This window comes from Aulonocara sp. 'chitande type north' Nkhata Bay, linkage group LG18 (assembly GCF_057382095.1).
Source record: "Aulonocara sp. 'chitande type north' Nkhata Bay isolate Kocher_YH1m ecotype deep benthic linkage group LG18, A_spYH_male_GT1.1, whole genome shotgun sequence".
Taxonomy (NCBI): Eukaryota; Metazoa; Chordata; class Actinopteri; order Cichliformes; family Cichlidae; genus Aulonocara; species Aulonocara sp. 'chitande type north' Nkhata Bay.
The window spans coordinates 16,563,854-16,583,594 of NC_141361.1; the positions used below are offsets into that span (position 1 = coordinate 16,563,854).

Consider the following 19,741-nt stretch of genomic DNA (forward strand, 5'->3'; position numbering starts at 1 on the left):
TTTCTCTCCTTGGTGGCAAAATATAAAGAAATGAGGGGTGACTCAAGACTTTCGCAAAGCACAACATAACATAACTGACTGTCAAATATCATTAAAACTAACCATATAGTGACTACTGTGGCTGCAGTTTTTTGTGTTTAATTAATTTTTTTAAGTAAAAAATGTAGATTTCTTATATATTTTTTGCACTTTATAATTTTAAAGTAAAATCGCATTGTGAGAATGTGGCATCTTTCAGTATTACGTTTTTAATGACTCTAGTGACGTTTATGGTAAATGATAAAAATCTGTTTGACTCAACTTACTGAATCCTACCTACGTAAAAACAATTCTGTCTGCAAGGGAAAGCACACGTCTTTCGCTTCCTGTGCCCACCACATTCTCTAAGAAATCCTGTCTGTGTGAAGGTCGTTGGTGATGGACGTCAAAATCCTCTGATGAGGTAAAAATCCATGAATCGAACAATGCGGGGAAATGCTGGGCGACTGGCGTGCTGGACATTGTTCCATACTACTTCACACTTTTCTTGGTAATGATCAATGACAGTTTTCTAGGTAGAGGCTTCTGGATGAGGAAGAGAGTCACAATAGGAACTGAGGTTCCTCTGTGTGACCTTGCAGCACGAAAAACTACTTTTTAACAGTGTTGGTCAAGTTATTTTAGATGCTGAATAGGGGACCTTTAACCTATCACTCCTTTAAAAAATAATCAGATGATTGTACATATTGGTATCACATTTTATTAGTTGCAATGCATGTTTTATTAACACATCACTTTAATTCCACATACTTATCCTTCTGAAAAAGTGCCTATTACTCTCTATTGCATAGAAAAGTAAAAATAAATTTCAGCTTGATTAGGCAGCTCCTTTAAAAACCTTGAAATTATAGAAGTCAAAAATCAGCTTCAACACAAAGCTGAGGGCATTTCAGTATCTTAGGTACTTATAAGTTTCTCTGTATGTTGTCTTCCTAATTTTTCTTTAAAACTGTTTACACCTGTTGAGATGATTTGAGCTAAGGGACATGGTGCATTATCCTGCTGGAAGCAGCCATCAAAAGATGGTACACTGGCTTACTATGGTCATAAAATGATGGGCACAAGCAGGAACAATACTTAGTTAGGTTGTTGCTGTGGTGCTTAAATTATGTTTAGCTGGTTGTAATCAATACACCACTACCACAACTGTGGTCTTCTACTGCTATAACATCTCCCTTGCTTGTAAAGAGTAGTTATTTGAATTACTGTTCAAAGCTCAATGTAGCCTGGCCATTATCCTCTGATATCAACAAGGCATCATTGCCTAAAGAACTGTTGCTCACTGGATATTTTCTCTTTTTTAGAACACGTAAACCCTAGAGATGTTTGTGTGTACAGTACATATGCAGTTTCTGAAATACCAACAGCCATGCCATGTTCAAAATAAATTAAATTACCTTACATTAAGTAATTAAGCAATTGAAGAGGTGTTCTTAATGCTGATTGTACAAACTGATAGCTCACATAAAGCCCCCCCTCCCATCAGATGAGCTGCTCCAAGAATGCCTCAGGCAGGTGAAGAAATGTGGTGATGAGGAACAAGACGAGGAACTATCATGGAGCACTAAGTTCCTGCATTTTCTGCCGTTTACATCTGCGCTGTTTACATTCCACCAGATGCTAATGCTAAGCTAGCGTTAGCACAATTGAGCAGCAGCATCAATAACAGCCTGGTAGCACACCCGGACAGTGTCTTTATTGCGGCTGGGGATTTTAACCACGCGGACCTGAAATCTGTACTTCACAATTTCCACCGTAATGTGAAGTGTGCTACCAGAGGAGATAGAACATTGGACCAGGTGTACACCAACATGGCGAATGCTTACAGAGCCCAGGCTTATCCCCACCTGGGTCTGTCAGACCATCTCTCCCTTCTGCTACACCCAATATACACACAAAAGATCAAGAGCACTGGGATTACAACCAAAACCGTGAGAACATGGCCGCAGGATGCTATTCCGATGCTTCAGGACTGTTTCCACTGCACAGACTGGGATGTATTCAAGGTGCAGGACACTGACAATCGTGTCGCATTGGACAGTTACACCTCCACTGTCTTGGACTACATCTGTTTCTGTGTGGACAATGTAACAACTTGGAAACGATTCCGTGTGTTCCCTAATAATCCACCCTGGATGACACACGGAGTTCAACAACTTATTCGAACAAGGAACAACGCTTTCAAATCCGGGGACCAGGAGGCATACAGTGCTGCCAGGGCCAACCTGAGAAGAGGCATCAAGACTGCCAAGCAGCAGCACAGGAGGCGTATCGAGGCCAGGTTTGAGAACAACACAAACCCAAGGCAGGTCTGGGAGGGCATCAGGGCTATCACGGACTACAAAAGAAGAACACCATCACCCTCAGTCGACAGTTCTACTCTGGCTGAGGATCTAAATCTCTTTTATGCCCGTTTTGACAGGGAGAACACCGACCCTGTCCTGTCCCCTCTCCCCTCAACCGACCCTGCTCCGGTCCTGAGCACTCATGAGCTGAGGCGTGTGTTCCGGAGCATTAACACCAGGAAGGCGGCCGGGCAGGATGGAGTGCTGGGCCGGGTGCTAAAAGACTGTGCTGCGGACCTGGCGGACATCTTCACCTCTATATATAACACCTCGTTGTCCTGTTCACTGGTACCATCCTGTTTCAAAGCAGCAACCATCGTTCCCATCCCAAAACAGTCAAATGTCACATGTCTGAACGATTTCAGACCTGTGGCACTCACCCCCATTCCCGCCAAATGCCTGGAGAGACTGGTCATTAAACACATCAGAGCTGCTTTTCCACCATCCCTGGACTCGCACCAGTTTGCATACAGGGAGAACCGGTCAACCGAGGATGCGATCGCCACAGTGCTGCACACATTACTGAAGCACTTGGAACACAGGAACACCTATGCACGGCTCCTCTTTGTAGACTACAGCTCGGCTTTTAATACCATCCGGCCATTCAAACTCCGTCCCAAACTCCACCAACTGGGACTTAACTCCTCTCTGTGCAACTGGATTGTGGACTTCCTCACTAACCGTAGACAGAGTGTCAGAGTGGGTAAGAACACCTCTTCCACCCTTGTGGTCAACACCGGTGCCCCTCAGGGGTGTGTTCTGAGCCCTCTGCTATACACTCTCTTCACCCATGACTGTATTTCCTCCTGCGCGTCCAATCTCATTGTTAAGTTTGCAGATGACACTACAGTGCTCGGACTTATATCCAACAATGATGAGACAAACTATAGGACAGAGGTGCAACAACTAGAGTCATGGTGCCACGACAATAACTTGGTCTTAAACACCAAAAAGACCAAGGGGATCATTGTAGATTTCCGGAAGAGGGGTCATAACAACCATCTGCCTCTCTTCATTGGCAGTGAGGCGGTGGAGAGGGTGAGCAGTTTTAAATTCTTGGGGGTAACTGTGACCGAGGACCTGTCCTGGGGCAACCATATCACCTCAGTTGTACGGAAGGCCCAACAGCGCCTCTACTACCTGAGGAGACTGCGGAGCGCACACATTCCCAGATCTCTGATGTTGATCTCTGATGTTGAACTTCTACAACTGTGCCATCAGCAGCGTTCTGACGTATGGATTTCTAGTGTGGTTCCCCAGCTGCACCAAGGCCGATCAGCAAGCACTCCAGCGGGTGGTGAAAGAAGCTGGCAGAATTATTGGAACAAGTCTGCCAGAGATCAGTAATATCTTCCCCACTCGCTGTCTGAGGAGGGTGCACAGTATCCTGCGGGACCAACATCACCCTGCGCGCCACCTTTTCCATCTGCTGCCCTCAGGGAGAAGGTACAGGTCTATACAGGCCAGAACATCCAGACTGGCCAACAGCCTGTATCCACAGGCTGTGAGGCTCCTGAACTCTCTGCCCCCCTCTCACGGACAATAACCATATCCAACTTCTTAATAGCAATGAACTGGTCTGCATTGGTGCATCATATCTTTATTCTCTTCCCCCTCCTGCCCCCCCCCTCTTTCTTAAATAGATAACTATCATATCTGATATCATATCTCACAGTACAATAATATTGAATGGGTTGCATTGTTGTATTTTGTCATGTTTCTCAGGTCTTTGTCTGAATTTCTACGAACATTATTGCTAAGGATTGTCTTATTGCATTGGAGTCACACTGGGTTAAATATGTACACTTGGGTTTTAAGGGGTATTTATTATTTTCTTCTTTTTTTTTGGTTGTATGGAAGCCCCAAACGCAATTTCATTGTTCTTGACAATGACAATAAATAAATAAATACTAAATACTAAATACCATTGACAGATAGAGGGAATGGCTGAAATCAACAACTCCTACCAGTGGGTAGAAAAGTCTGGATTAAAGAACAGCACAGAGGCTCTGATGAAAGAAGGCCAAGAACAGGCCCTAATCACCGGCCCACCATGGGTAACAGGACCCAACTGTAGATGATACAAAGTGCCCCGGACACTACACAACAGATAGTACCAGGATGTAAGACGCAAACTGAGGCCATGGACACTGAGAGGCACAGTGGCTGGGATAGTGTACAGGAACATCTATGCTGCATAGAAAAAATAGAGAAGTACCAGGGGCTGAAGGAACAGCTGGAGCAGATGTAGAAGGTAAGAAGAAACTACGTGAAAGAAATTGAACATGATTTATTGAGATAGATAAATTAATGTACATGGTGATTAGACTCCGATGACCCATCGTGGTATAACCAAATTCCAGCGGTGATCATATTTAGGACAGGACCCTCCAAAGTCTAGAAGCGGGTGGTGGTGAAGTTGAAGACTGAAGCTTGGATGGAGTTCTGACTGAGGGGTCTGTGAGGTGGAGATGAGGAGGAGGTGGGTTGCATGAATGAGAGTCTGAAAGGGAAAATGACGGAGAACAATGATTTAAGCTATGCAAAGTGGAGGCTAATTGCCCTGAAGAAGGCGGGCAAGAAGAGGATTGGACAAGAATAATGACGACAGTATTGAGATTGACAGAGTGGGAAAGAGGTGGTGATGTAGAAACCAGATAAACAGACTAACACCCAGCAAAGCTGATTACAGATCTTTCTTAATGAACTTATGCATAGGCTTCATGAGCATTACGAGGTGTAACCCCAAAACTGTAATAGTGGATCCACCAGGTGTCTGTTCAGAAGCGAGAAAGTCATCGGAACAGTTAAAACACTCAATGGGAGGTACAGTGGGAACCGAATCAGGAGTTCATGTCCCTACAGGGCAGGTGTTGGCTTCAGCAGCACAGGATCTTCTCACACAGTGTTGGTCTCCAAGGACTCTCATGTCTGCTATTCTCTAGTAGCCATGGCCTTATCAATGGAAGGATGTAATCTGTGTGCTGCTTCCCTGCATTGTGTGTAATTGTTTCCCCTAGTGGGAGGATGCTGCCTTAGTCAGCAGAGGAAGATAATGGTGACATACGTTTCTCAAGGTAAGTTTGTTTGTGCGTTCGAAGAACTTCTATTGTCGTTTTTGGAAAGTTGGAAAGTTATAAAGCATGCCGTGTCCCTGAAGGGGAAAAAAAAAGAACAGATACAAATCTCAGAGGGCATTTTCACACAAATCATTCAAAGAGATCCTCGAACCAAAGTTGCCACATTTAGAGTTCCTGAAAATCCCTGTGTGAGGTTTTATCTTCCAATTATAAATTGCTATCCACCACCTGAAATCCATTTAACAGCTCAGTTGTGTAGCTGCATAGCAAGAAGCATGCCCATTCAACTCCACTCCACTAACAGCAATGCCAAAAAACTCTTTGCCAGACTGGTAGAAGAACAGAGGACGTCCTTGTTCCATTTCTTGGTGAATAACAAGACTGCATGCTGTCATATTATTACAACATTAGCACTTTTAACAGTACTTATCTTTCAACGTTACCTCTATGCATAACTTTACTGCTGTGCCAGTCAATCCATTTTTGAAAGGAAGAACACTATGGTTGACTCACTATCCAAATATGCGCAGTATTAGAGCTGAACAATGTTGTCACAATCTTAGGAGAGCTATTGAAAGGCTGGGAAGTGAAAGCTGTGTTAATGTTCTGCGTTTAATGACTTCCTGGGCTGCTGTTCAGTGGCTTTGACTAACACACTTTGCTACAAAAGAGTCCTATAACACTGCCCCCAAAGAGCGTCACACGTTACTCAGACTTGTTTCATCAGCCACATGATGATTAAGGGGATAGCTATTATTCTCAAATGCTCTATCAGCAAGGAAATCACTCTCAAACAAATAAGAGGTTTGCTAGATTCCTCCACAGAGGCTTTACTAAGAGCAGTACTCTGAATCCTAAGTATGTAATACTTCTGTCAGGCCAAAACCAAACACACAAAGTCAAAAGTGTGAAGATCTTGATAGCTAAATGTTAGCTTACTAGCTGAATAGTTAGCCTGCCCACAGTGGTTATGGTAGAAAAAATAACTACTCTTTGAAAGTATATCCTGTATTGAATTTTAGATAACAACAATGGCTCTGTTCTGCTGTTTAGTTGGGTTGAAGGAGCCTACACTCCAATGTTCTACAGCAGGGATGTTAAACTCATTTTACATTATAGCCCACCTAAGTGGGCCAAATATAGCCCACTTAGGTGGGCCAAAACAATAAAACTACCCTTTCTGTCACCGTGAAGAAGTTTCACTAAACATTTAAACCCTGAGAGATCAATCTAATGTAACACATACAATTTAATACATCTCAGTATTTCTATGTGAAAGTGAAATGCAGCTGTAGTCAATGACAAAAATGTATTAGCATTCTCTTATCATGCGTGTAATAGACATGCTGGCCCACTGCGGACAAGGCCTTGGACAAAGTATAGAATGTATGAAAATGCAGTTCATATTTACCAAAACCATCCAGTAAGCCTGATTGGTGTCTTAGCTGTGCCTCATTCGTGCCTCATTCGTTCATGGATATCGTGAAGGAGGACATACAGAGAGCTGCTGTGACAGAAAAAGGACTCCCGGGACAGGGTGAGCTGGAGCAGAGGATTCACTGTGGCGATCCCTTAAAGAGAAAGGAGAAGTTTAAAATGCTAGCAGTAGCTGAATTTTCTTAATTTAACTGAATTACATTTAACAGCAGACTTTGCCTGATCTTAGACAACAGTCTGTGTCTATAGTTGTTTATATTAGAGAGACTTGCAAATATTTCTTTTCACAGCCATAATTACCACTTGGTTCCTGATGTAAACACTGTTTACAAGTGGTAAACTGCTAATTATGGAAACTCCGATATGACACAAAAGCAGCAATAGTTCAGTAAATAAATATTATCTGTACAAAAGAAATAAAATAAAATACTGGAATCTGTGTCAGCAAGGGACCCTCCCTCCGTACCTCTGCCTCCATGTAAATAATAATAGTCACAGCTTTATCTCTGTCTGCTAGATTAATGTGGTCAAAAGGGCCATTACTTTTTCAAGCCATTACTTTATATGTCACATCCTTTTATCCAGGTGGATCCTCTTTGATGCAGAAACTTTCATGCAACCAAAGGACCAATGCAGGAAATGATATGTGCTCATTTCAAGTTGCACAGAACAAGGTCAGGAAACGGCTATTGGCAGAGACATAAAATAATACGACCGCTGGAGTTCACCTTTGCACTTTACCTCTTTAAATGACAGCAGGTCAGAATATAAATATCACAAAGCATAATTACCCTGTTATTTGAGAAGGTCAGTTCTACTTTAGCTGCTGATGGGATCTTTCTCTTGGTCAAGTTCAGGTCTTCTACCGTTTTTAATGCTGTTTCCTACCAACAACCCCCCATCCCCCCACCCATAGAGAGGAATAAAAGCTATTGAGGCAACCCGGGTGCAAGGCCCCTCTGTTGAAATGGGATCAAATATGCAAGCAGAGGGCCGCTTCAGGCCTATGCTAATGAGAGAGCACTGCCAAAACACTAAACGAGATTGAAACCTAAATCTGGTGCATAAACATTTGCTTCTGAGCTTTGAAAAAAACACCCCCCCCCCCCCCCCAAAAAAAACAAAACAAAACAAAACAAAACAAAACCCATCAGTGTATTTTCAATTCATTCCTCACTTGGACTTTTACACATCACTGATGGGTGTGGCAGAAGGAAAAAAAAAAGTTTAAATGATGACCAGCACTTTGCTTTTTTAATTGAAGTGGTTTTAATTCACCGGCTGTTTCAGCAGTTACAATATATTGTTATTTGTCATATTTCATCTGTGAGGTTCTTAATGAGAATCACTATATGAAGGCAGAGTGACTCAGTCTGAATTTCTAACTTGTTTACTTCTGGAAAGTCTGATATGTTTGTTGCATCCTCTCTTGGCAGTAGCTGCTGAGCTTCAGCCAGTCACTTGTATAATATAGGGATACGCTCTTATTTTTCTGCAGCACAAATTGTTTTAAGCCTTTTCAGTGAGAACCCCCCCCGCTACACACACACACACACACACTTATTCAGCTCGTTCGTTGTCAGTAAATTCATTAAAAACTGAGAGAGGATTTAAATGGCCTACCCATTTGGACCTAGAAAACAGAGAAACACAGTCACACACAGTCTCTCACAAACTAAGCACCTTGTCAAACCGATTTCATTCTTTTGTATCCAGGATACGGATAAAACTATTGCGTGAGGCCAAACACAACAGACCCTAAACAATTCCTTCACATCAGATACTAGATACCATTTTAACACAAAGGAACTGCTTGGTCCCTGCCTATCGTACACTGTACTAGCTTGTTCTTATTCTTCCCTTCAATACAAACATCAAATCACTAAACAATATTTTTGGCCAAAAATATGTTCACTGTAAACATGCTGAAAGAAATTAGGGTTGGAAATTATAAACTCAGCTAACACGGACTGTGAACAATCAATAGCAGACAGTTATATCCATGGAGTTTCATTTAAGACCCTCCTCCCCCCCTTTTTATTTTTTAAAATTATCAGTGTTGAGGAATTTTTGGAATTTTTCTTGCAGTTACAGTGCGGTTCAAATTTAGCTACAAACGTCCGATTTTATTCGGGGAGAGTAAAATGGGAGGACGGGAAACATCACTATTGGCAGAACACTTGTACAAATATTAGCATAACACTCTGCTGAACTCAAAATAAGGAAGGTATGGGCTTCATGTTATTCCTACTCAGTATCCTGCCATTGAAAGATGGGATTAGAACAAAAAAAAAAAAATCATTATTTTATTATGTTGTATTCGTGATAGTCTGTTTCAGGATTTCCTGTCTTGTGGAACACGTACAACAAGAACACCGGGATGAGGTTTGTGAACATTTACAAATCTGTTTGAGAGGAAAGAGACACCGGTGTGTATACTGCTGTCATCACTCTCAAATGATCTTTAGAGTCATTAAGTGTAAATATAGACCATACATTATGTATAATGACATTCAGAAGAGGCTTTCTAGGCTGCCTCAGGGAGCTGCCTAAGGAGGTCCATATGGAGATCACTTTATCGTTGCTGTTATCAGGGCATACCTCGCATTCAGCAGAGGCCCAAAGGCCACCCACAAAGTTCACATTAAAGGAATTCTGTTTTTTGTTAATATCCTTATTGCTTATTCTTTACTAGTGTGTAAGGTGAAATGGGAACGCATCATTCTTTCATCATCGCCCTGTTGCCATTTTCTTGTGTTTGATCAGCTTAAATTTTGCAAGCGATGAAAGACCGGGCTTCGTCTGTGAATAAACCAAAAGAACAAAGACGATGTTCTTGTATTCACCGGGCAGTTCTCTGACTAGAGGCTGTTCGTTAAGTCACATGTCATTTAACATTACTGTCACGATTAAATTATTATGATTTTGATAGCTGTGGGAGTAGAAAATGGACACAACTGGTGCATCATGCTACATGTTAGCCGAGATAGAGGAAAGCAAAAAAGCGCAGTCCACAACAAAAAGGTTATGAAAGACAAACTTTAAGCTTGACCTGAACCAATCCATTGTGACAAGAAAAGGTTTACAATGTTGTTAAAACTCAGCAGTCCTCCTTAATTCCACACATTGCTGGATCGGGTATAAAAAGATTTTTTTTTGTGGGAGTATAGGTTGTGATTTTCCTTTTGGACTCTCAGTATCTCTCTGAGGTGGGGAGTGCTTATCTAGGTTTGGCCTGAGAAAAGAAAAGAAAAACGCTTGTTTCTGATGAAACTTTGAAAATCTTACGATCTAAACTGGAATAATTTCTCAAGTTTAAGATCGTTCTCATGATTTTTAATGGATGTCTTCATCTACTAACGCAGGATTTGGCAGAACACCACACTGTTTGATTTCTTTCATGTGGGAGTTCTTCGTACTCTTAGTCCCAACTTTTATCTCCCGATGCTTCTCAGTTTGTATTAAAAAAAACTGAAGGTAAACTCACACTTTTGATTGGTTTTTTTTTCTCAGCCTCAAGGAAATGTCCAGCTCCTTGACCTTCAGAAATGGCGCCCTGGGGAATAAGCAGGCGGGAGTTATCTGCTACCCTCCACCCCAGCTGTTGTAGCTATTGGAGGCACTTAAAACAACAAGTGTGACACAGGGCAGACTGACTCCCATCACCAACGAAATCAACAAAAAGCCCAAAACAATTTTTCCAGAATAAATCTCATTGTTTACAGCAGTGCAAAAACTTTAAATAGGAGACTGCTTGAACTTCCTTTGCATTATGTTTTGTGATTGCTTCCGACTTCAAATTGTGCTTGTGGATATTTTGGCAGCAAGCTTTTTCTTCAGTTTAGATGGCATGCTGTGGCACAATCACAGTAAGAGTGACAAATTCCTCTCATTCCAGATGCGCCAGCACAAGATCTGCACATAGGTTTCTGCACTGAATATTACCTTCTAACCTCACCGTTGCCCTCTAGTGAATGTGGAAAAGTTTATCAGCGTGTATGCAATTGTCATTTTAGCTCTGCAGAAATTGGAAAATGTACTGTACTCTAATCATTTAGGAAGGCAGACAACACCTCCGGTACAGACTTTGTTTCTCATAGGCAACTTTAATATAGGGGGTTGATGTGTTAGTTTTAGAGGTTACACATTGAAAACTCCAGTCTGGGCACTCCTAATGTAGGTTATATGGGCTATTCTCTTCACTCTTGTCCACTGATCCATCTACCCACATTCCCTAAACCATTCAGTCCCTTTTCTTTATATTCAATCACTGTTATCCTTTTAGGCTGCCCGTTGTGAATTACTCCTCCCTCCTGTCATTGGGTTGAGCAAGGCATCTTAGCCAAGTCTCCATCAGCCATCTGCTTATTCTGCTCCTCCATCACCAACATGATCCACATCCTGCCTACATCGGGGAATCAGCTCCATATTGTTACTTGTTACTGCAGTCCTAACTGCCAAAAAAAAAAAAATGCAACAGATTTCCATGTTTGCATGATGGTGTTTGCAAAGACTGCGTTTTTCTTCCCAATGACATCGCCTTAAAACATCATTGCCTTAATTTTTTGCGTGTGAAACAGACAATAACATAGAACAGCCTTTTAAAATCTCAAAGTTTGTGTCTGTGTTTCACTTTAAATCCCCTCTAAGTACACCAGGTCACATTAGTTCCAACTCAAACCTAAAAGTGTGGCTGCTATTGTTTTAAGCATGCAAATGTCACATTTAAGCCACACTGGCATAAAATTACACAATAACAACCAGACGGGAGAATATGGATTGCCGAATCTTCCCCCCTTTGCACAGCACCATTTTTTTGGGGGGGGGGGGGGGGGGGGGGGGGGGGGGTGTTATTTCAGTTTTACAAGTTTAGCTGAATCATCCCAACAGTGTTGTTTCATGCTGGCTTGTTGTGAAATCGATTTCGCCTGGCTTCAGGCTGACTGCATAGATTCTAAGCGAGTTTTTCTTGTTGCTGACAGACGTAATGAGACAGAAGGCTTCATGGCATCTGGTAACAGAGGAACATGAAGCAAACGACTGAAGCAAAACCAGCGATGAGACAAAATACGTGTGGCTCTGCTGCTGTGATTACTCGTAACCTTGTTTTTTTTCGGTGAGCAGCATAACAGTTCACAACACGTGATGCACAATGACCACGGCTGAGCCTTTTTTAGCCCACATTTCTCGATGGCATCATGTGAATGTGATTCTGCCTCTCTTATTTTCCACTCAGTTTATTTTAGTCACATAAAGAGGAGCCAAAATGATACAGTAGTATGAGTATTCTTAGTACTGCCCTTGGATGTGACTGTAGGTGGAAGATCAGGCCAGTTCAACATTATGAAACATCTAAAATACAACAAACGTCCTCATAAGAGGAATAAATCTTAATATATTAAAACCACTGCAACAATCTAAGGAAATGAAGACCTGTGTACAATCTCATGATTCAGTCTCAACTGAATGCACAAGTTAAATATGCATCTGCTGCTGCTGAATGCTGAACGTACAAGTACAATCAGACATGAGATATTATGCTGTTGCCTCTCATTAGAGATAAGACTGTTGCCCAGCAGAGGGCAACATTTACTTTTTTTTACTATTCCTTCCATCTCAAATTGTTGCTCATGTCCTTTGCATGATCTGTAGACACGCAACGTACACATTAAATTGTTTTCATGATCTTTTTTAATGAATATTGTCACCGGCCTCTGTGTTTATAGCTCTTTCAAACCTTGCTGCCTTTGTTTACATCATTCGTCTCTTTTCAGCTGTGACAGTTCTTGTTTTGTGCCACTACTTTTGTTAATTTCCCCCGCTCGTTCCTCCTTCTCTGCTCTTTCAGGACCTTTAGCAGAACCAAAATACAGTGTTTAATTAACTCACTCTTGTGAAATAGAGGTTAAGATCACAACTTGATTCCCGTCCTCAGGGTGTTGTATTCAGAAACTGAGGTTAAAATGTTGATATGAATACCTGCATGAAACCCCCCATAAAAAACCCAGTCCCTGGGATCCAGAGAAGGATGTACTTCACGTGGGTTGTCTGCATATCTGTGTCTGTATCCAATCACATTAGATGACTATTTCTTACGGTCCAAATGAAAGAAACATACCTTTGTGAGCACAGACCCTTTTGTAGTATTCTTGCCCCACCTCTAAAACTCTGCCATGACCTTGCAAGAAGTGCAAGAGAGGGAAAAAAAGCTAAAGAATATATATATAAAAAACATACGAATATCTGAATGCAAGGAGTGATAGATCGCTTTCCCACGCTCACTCATAAAAATGCTTCATAGTCTGATTTTCAGAACCGAAATGATGCTAAACCTTTCCCAAGATGCGGCACTTGAACTTTTTATAAACTGTTTGAAATGAAAAGTTTATTCAGCTGAGTGAAAGGTCTGATATGCACTCGGCACATCACAACAAAAAAGGTTTATGCCAGCTGTGAAAAAGATACTTTAATGTCAGGAAAATTAAGATCTGATATGTTGTACAAATAGTTGTTCATGTGTCTGCTGCTGCGTCTCAAGTCACATGTTTCCACCCTGAAGAAGAGACAATAAGTGTTGTTGAATTTTAATACCTCGGTCCCACTAAAAACAAAAGGCCTTGTCCAAAACTACTTTAAGTGTCTAAACCTGGATTCTTTTATGTTATTCTTTAGTCATAATTTTTTTTATTTTTCCTTTTAGCATAGGCGGTTTGAGGGAGACCAGAAACACACACCTGTTATTTTCTTTCCCCCAAAACTTCCATATTTATATTTTTATGTGTTCACACCATCAAATACGGCTACGTGAAGTGCTCTACCCAAATTATTACCTGGATGTTGTATCATTGCCCACTGCTTGCCCTTAGCAGTCGTCACCTTGGCTGCGTAGCAGAAAAGGAGGGATGACCAAACAATTTTTCTGCACCACTGAAAAATGCAAATGTCAGTGTTAGCTCACAGATGTGTTTTTTCTTAGGGACTGAAATTAAGCCTCACATTACAACTGCAACGGCTACAGCAGCAAAAGACCAAAGTGGGTGCTACTCCTGCTAAGAAGAAAAGGAAAATGAGGCTACAATTTGCATGGACTTAGCAAAATTGCACCACAGAAGATTGTGAAATGTTGCCAGGTTCAGATGAGTTTTGATTTCATTTCTTTATGACCAGCAGCATAACACGTCATGTCAAAAGCTCAAGTCATCTCTAACTGGCCACTAGAACATGACAACGTTCATGTTAGCGTTATGGATGTGCAGCAACTGTGCGATGCCACCGTGTCAATATAGCATGGCCAAAATCTCTGAGGAATGTTTCCGGCACCTTCAGTAGTTCTGAAGGCAACAAGGGGTCAAACCAGTACTACCAAGGTGTACCTAATAAAGTGGTTGGTAAGTGTAATTTCCAGTAAGAGAGCTTTTGTGTTCAGTTTGAAACAACACTACCCTGACAGATATAACACAACAAAACAGAAAGTGTTCAACATTTAAGTGTGCTGTATGTACTGATGTGCGACACAATCCCCCGTTTCACACCATCCTTCCTTTATGTTGATTTCCTGCATTGCGGTGATGATACGTGTTGCTGTAATTCTCGTTGCTTTAAAACAGACTTTGAAGTCTCGTAAAATGCTTTGAGAGCATCAGGTTAATTACGAGATGTTTGTGTGTTTGAAGTGATGCACAGGCTGGATTACAGTCTGAGGATCTGAGCCCTAACCCTGTTTAACACTTTGGAAAAACACTTTCATTGTGATGACTGGCATAATCTGCACCACATGCTAATTCAGCTTCCTCCCTCTGTTACTCTGCCAGTGTTCTGGGGTTTAGTTAAGCTTTAAAGTTCAATCCACCCTGAGTTTGCTGTTTTATTGCACTTTTCTTCTGGTTTATTGCACTTCTAATCAGCTTGAAATACGAAAGACTCCATCAAACTTTCTGTTTGCTCCCGAATGTGTGTCAACCGTTTTCACGCCAATCTGCCTTGAGTGATGATTAGATAACCTGCGTCAAATGCTAATCCAATTAACTGCTATACCTGAAGTATTGTACAGCAAAGGCAACCAGGTGAATTTCTTCCACACTTGGCAGACTACGGCAATTAAACGCACACTCGCATGCACAATCACACAAATGTATTAAATATGCAAGCAGGGCTCTTCTCTGCTGCCTCTGAGGACGTGAAGGAGAAATACAGAAGCAGCAATTTTCCTGATGAAACTGCAGGTGATCATTCATATTAATTTCAACTGTATTCTCACTGATGATCTGAATCACATTCAGCAAGTTGCCTTAATCACCAAATGAGACATCTGCACAGAAATCACACATTTGGATTTCAGTGCCTCAGATGTAAGGCGCATAGCTGAGCTGTAATCGGTGCACATATAATATTCACTGTTTTTCAGTGTGCAAACATTTCTAAAGAGTCAATAAAGCAGTTTTTCTTGTTTCTGCCTTTGTTTAGTTACTGTAAACCTATTGAAACTTATGTATAGTGCTTTTCTACTCTACTTGAGCACTCAGTGTGCTTTGTACAAACATGTCTCACTCACCCATTCACTTTTTCTATTTTCGAAGAGTTTTCTATCTAACATTAACACTCTAATGAATGCATCAGAAGCAACTCTGAAGCATCTCAGGGTTCAGTATTTTGCCCCAGGATACTTCCAATTGGTAGATGACCTGCTCTACTTCCTGAGCCGCATCCTCCCAACTGGAAGTCAGTGATTACTGGAGTCCAGTCCAGGTGCTCCAGGTTTTTCTCATATGATCTTTTTTGTTTTTTAGTGAAACGTCTTGATAAATATTGGAAGGATAAACAAAATGTGTCAAGGAGCCCACATGGGTCAGTCTAATCTCTCAGTAATTGTGGTGATGTTTCTTCTAGTGTCATCATCAGGTCACAGAATCTAAATTTGTCCTCCACTTTAGTTTATGACCTATTTCCAATTAGCCAAACGCCGCTGTAGCTGTGGAGCCTCATACAGCCGATGTAGACACTGAAAACACCTGAATTTTGTTATGCGGATAAAATGAAACAAATACAATCCCAAGCCTTCATCCATTTGGTCTTTAAACTTAAAAAAGGTTTAATTGTCATAAAAAATAAAATAAGACGAACCTCAGCTTTAGAAAGTGGTTTGGATCAAATTTATAGTTATTTATGAGTGAAATTTATAAAAGTTATTTGTAGTAAACTTTCACCTTTGGACAATCCAAAGCAAAGTCAGGACTGTCATCAACATTTCAAGGATTTCTATATAAATTCTGAAAGAAGCTGTCCTTGTTTTATATGAAGTCATACTGCAGGGCTCTTTGACTGACATTTATCTTTAGAGACTGTTTCTAATGCGTGTAAAAGCTCTCAAAAGGCACTTCAAAGATGCTGAAAATGAATCCAGCAGCGCTAAACAGATGCATGAGAGATTCTTCATGCACCCCATTGGCATCAGAAAACACAAGAGCCAAGTACGCTTGATGGAAATATCACCCATTTATAAATCATTGGATGTGACGGTAAAGATGCTGTTATTATACAAGAACCCAGCTGTTGCTGAAATTTCATGTCATGTCCTTGCTTTTCTAATTGGACTTCTATAGTACTTGAAAAAGGATGACACACACACAGTGAGATGCACAATCAAAATTGTGTAGTATATATATATATAAAAAAAGTCTATTGTTTATTTTACACCTACACAGATCGGATGAAGCCCCCCACAATGATCTATTAGCCTTATTACAGAGATGACCAAGTAGGGGTGACCGTGGCTCAGGGGGTTGGGAAGCGTATCTGTAACCGGAAGGTCGCCGGTTAGATCCCCAGGCTCTCTGTCCTGGTCGTTGTGTCCTTGGGCAAGACACTGTACCCTACCGCCTACTGGTGTTGGCCAGAGGGGCCGATGGCACGATATGGCAGCCTCGCTTCTGTCAGTCTGCCCCAGGGCAGCTGTGGCTACAACTGTAGCTTGCCTCCACCAGTGTGTGAATGTGAGAGTGAATGAATAGTGGCATTGTAAAGTGCTTTGGGTGCCTTGAAAAGCGCTATATAAATCCAATCCATTATTAAGTAAAATATCTACAAAACATGCTAAACAACCTTGAATTTTACACCTGTATAACTAGGTGAAAACAGAAATTTATACTGTATCCTTTAACAGCTCATTTCAGCTGCTTGTTTATGGTATATCTCACATAGGAAAAAAATGTGCCTTGAGTTCTGTTTGTGTGAACTGGAGAATGAGTGTAGGTGGTGATATATGAAAACTTGGAGAGAAAATTGAAGGTGAGCAACTTCAACTTCAGTTGAACTTTGCCCTGAAACCTGGATTATTGGATAACAGTCTCCCTTAGAGCACACTGCACCATTTTCCCAATCTGGTTTTTACCATCTTTGTAATAATTATCTTCAGCTACCTACTGTGAACTTGTAAAATATACCCAAAACATAACCAACCAGTCACAACATGTGTCCATCCCTAAAACATACACAATAACCCTCGGTGGGTTTCCTTTGGACACCCCAAGACTAACCAGTGATTCCACATTTGCCATGGATGTGAAGTCGTAGTAAACTTCATTTGTGGGGGCAGCAGTCTGCACAGAGATGCTTAGAACTCCTTACTCCAGCTACCACTTCCAGCTCATAGTACTTGGCTGGACCCCCTTTCTCTTCTGAACTGCTTTAATGCTTCTTCGCATAGACTTAACAATGTGCTAGCAACATCCCTATGCTCTCAGACATTTAAAAAATATTCACTTGGTATTTTTCACCAATTGAATATTTCTTGCTATGCTTTGGGACACCATTACAACACCATGATCATACTGTCCATAAGAACTCTAACCAGTAAAAAGCGAGACTCATCAACTTTTTCCAGTCTTCTGTTGTTCAGTTTCTCTGAGCCAGTGTGAATTGTAGCCTCAGTCTCTTGTTCTTAGCTGACAGGAGTGGCACCCAGTGTGGTCTTCTGCTGCTGTAGCCCATGAAGAAGATGCTCTTCTGCACTCTGACCATTCTCCTCTGACATTACCTAAATATTTTAACCAAGAAAACGGACACATCTTTTTGAGACCATTCTTTGTAAACCCTAGGGGTGACTATGTGGGAAAATCCCACTTCAGCAGATTGTCTCGAGTATGTCTGCATGTCTGAATGCACTGAGGTGCTTCTTTAAAGATCGTCTGATTAGATATGGACATCAAAAATCAGTTAAACAGGTACCTAATAAATTGTCAAGTGAGCACTGAAACCTACAAAAAATTGTATAGCTGAACTAATAAAAACCATTTTTTTTAGAATACCTAAGGGTGGATGTACAAAGTTGCAGCATTACAAAAATAAAGTGCTGATCATTAAATTCATAGTCATGGCCTTTTGTGATTCTAAAACGATGGGCACAAAGGGAATGCAAACACAGTTTAAATATTTTCCACACTTTAACAGCAGATGAAGCACTTTTGTAAATATATTTTCAACAGCTCCAGAATTTGCCCTTTTTTGATATCACAATGGATTTTTTGTGCTGAAGTGGCTCACCTGTAGAGTCAAATATACTTTGCATTGATGCAAGTAATTGAAATCGCATCTTAATAACTGGCTCAGATCAAGCGCTTCACTTTTATTATGTCCCTGGGCACAAAATAAAGGGAAAGAAAAAAAAAACACAATTTGTAACACAGCCCAAATGAAATCCTAATATTATCTATGAATCAAGTGAAAGAAGTGTAGCTGCAGGTATTCAGCCGGGTGTTCAGGAGGTTGTCCCAAGGCCTATGGAGCCTTGATGGAGGAATTTTATCATTTCTATTATTAAATAACTTCACTTTAACAATTGCAAGACCAGGGTCAGCACAGTTTCATACTGGTGCAGCATGGAATAACGAGGCTTATTTTACAGTGTCAGCAGCAACATACTCCGGTGGCAGCTTCATTAGGCAGGCCTGCTGCCTGTTCTGCTTGAAACAGTGTTAGAGGTTATATTGATTTACCTTCATGTTCAATTTGAGGGATGTTGTTGGATGTGTTGTTTCTGTTTAGTCTGCTCCCGTCAATCTAAAAGGGGTGAAATAAATCTTACAAACACATGCCTGTTAACACCAATGCACCTAATAAACTGGAAGATAATGTATTGCTGAACATTACCATAACACACCTTCTTCCACCAGCATTCACATCAAGACTGGGCTGGCCAGAAAAGCACTGTCCAAACTTCTTAGAAGGGACTTCGCCTCATGAAAATATAAAGCTAAAAAGATACAGCAGGATGCAGGTTTAATAAAACATGCCTTGAGTGTCTGACAAGACTGTGAGACTGCAGCCACTCCTGCAGCTGTGGGAGGCTGCGTCGAGGCACAGCGGTGCTTTGAGCTAAACGCTTACATCAGCACACCGGCGTTTAAAGACGATTATTATGCTGATGTTTGGCAGGCTGTATGTATTTCTCTTAGGAGAAATTAGGAGTTGCTAAGCAAAGTAAGCAGTTGGATTGTGAAGAGTAGCTGTTGAACTAGCAGGTGAAATTTAACAGATTCGTTTAATTAAGATCAAATGGCTGACCAACAATGGCCATTTAAAAATGTAAAACTAATCCAAAAATATTAAATAATCAAACTTGTTATGACCACAGTTGTACTTTTTCAGTGTGTGTTTGAATCTCTGTAACCTGTGTTTTCTCCTTGGGTGCTGTATTTCCTGGACTCTTGTGGCTTAAATCTGACATGTTTTTGTAGCAACCCCATCCTCGAGGTCATAACAGTGACAGCTTCATGAATATGACAAATATGAACTGTGACATCGAGACATGGAGAGTTTCCTTCCAACCAGAAGTCTTATGCATTA

The 19,741-nt window shown here is 41.1% G+C and overlaps 2 long non-coding RNA genes across 2 annotated transcripts; both read right to left on the reverse strand.

Annotated features, from left to right (window-relative positions):
• Positions 1-4,387: 4,387 nt before the first annotated feature.
• On the reverse strand, positions 4,388-7,788 carry LOC147308284 (uncharacterized). The gene is made up of 3 exons (XR_015126224.1): positions 7,693-7,788; positions 6,876-7,035; positions 4,388-4,887 (listed from the first exon to the last, which is right to left on the reverse strand). It is a non-coding gene; the product is annotated as an uncharacterized LOC147308284 (long non-coding RNA).
• Positions 7,789-13,374: 5,586 nt separating this feature from the next.
• On the reverse strand, positions 13,375-18,957 carry LOC147308285 (uncharacterized). Its single transcript, XR_015126225.1, has 3 exons — positions 18,892-18,957; positions 13,732-13,828; positions 13,375-13,454 (listed from the first exon to the last, which is right to left on the reverse strand). It is a non-coding gene; the product is annotated as an uncharacterized LOC147308285 (long non-coding RNA).
• Between the last annotated feature and the right edge of the window lie 784 nt (positions 18,958-19,741).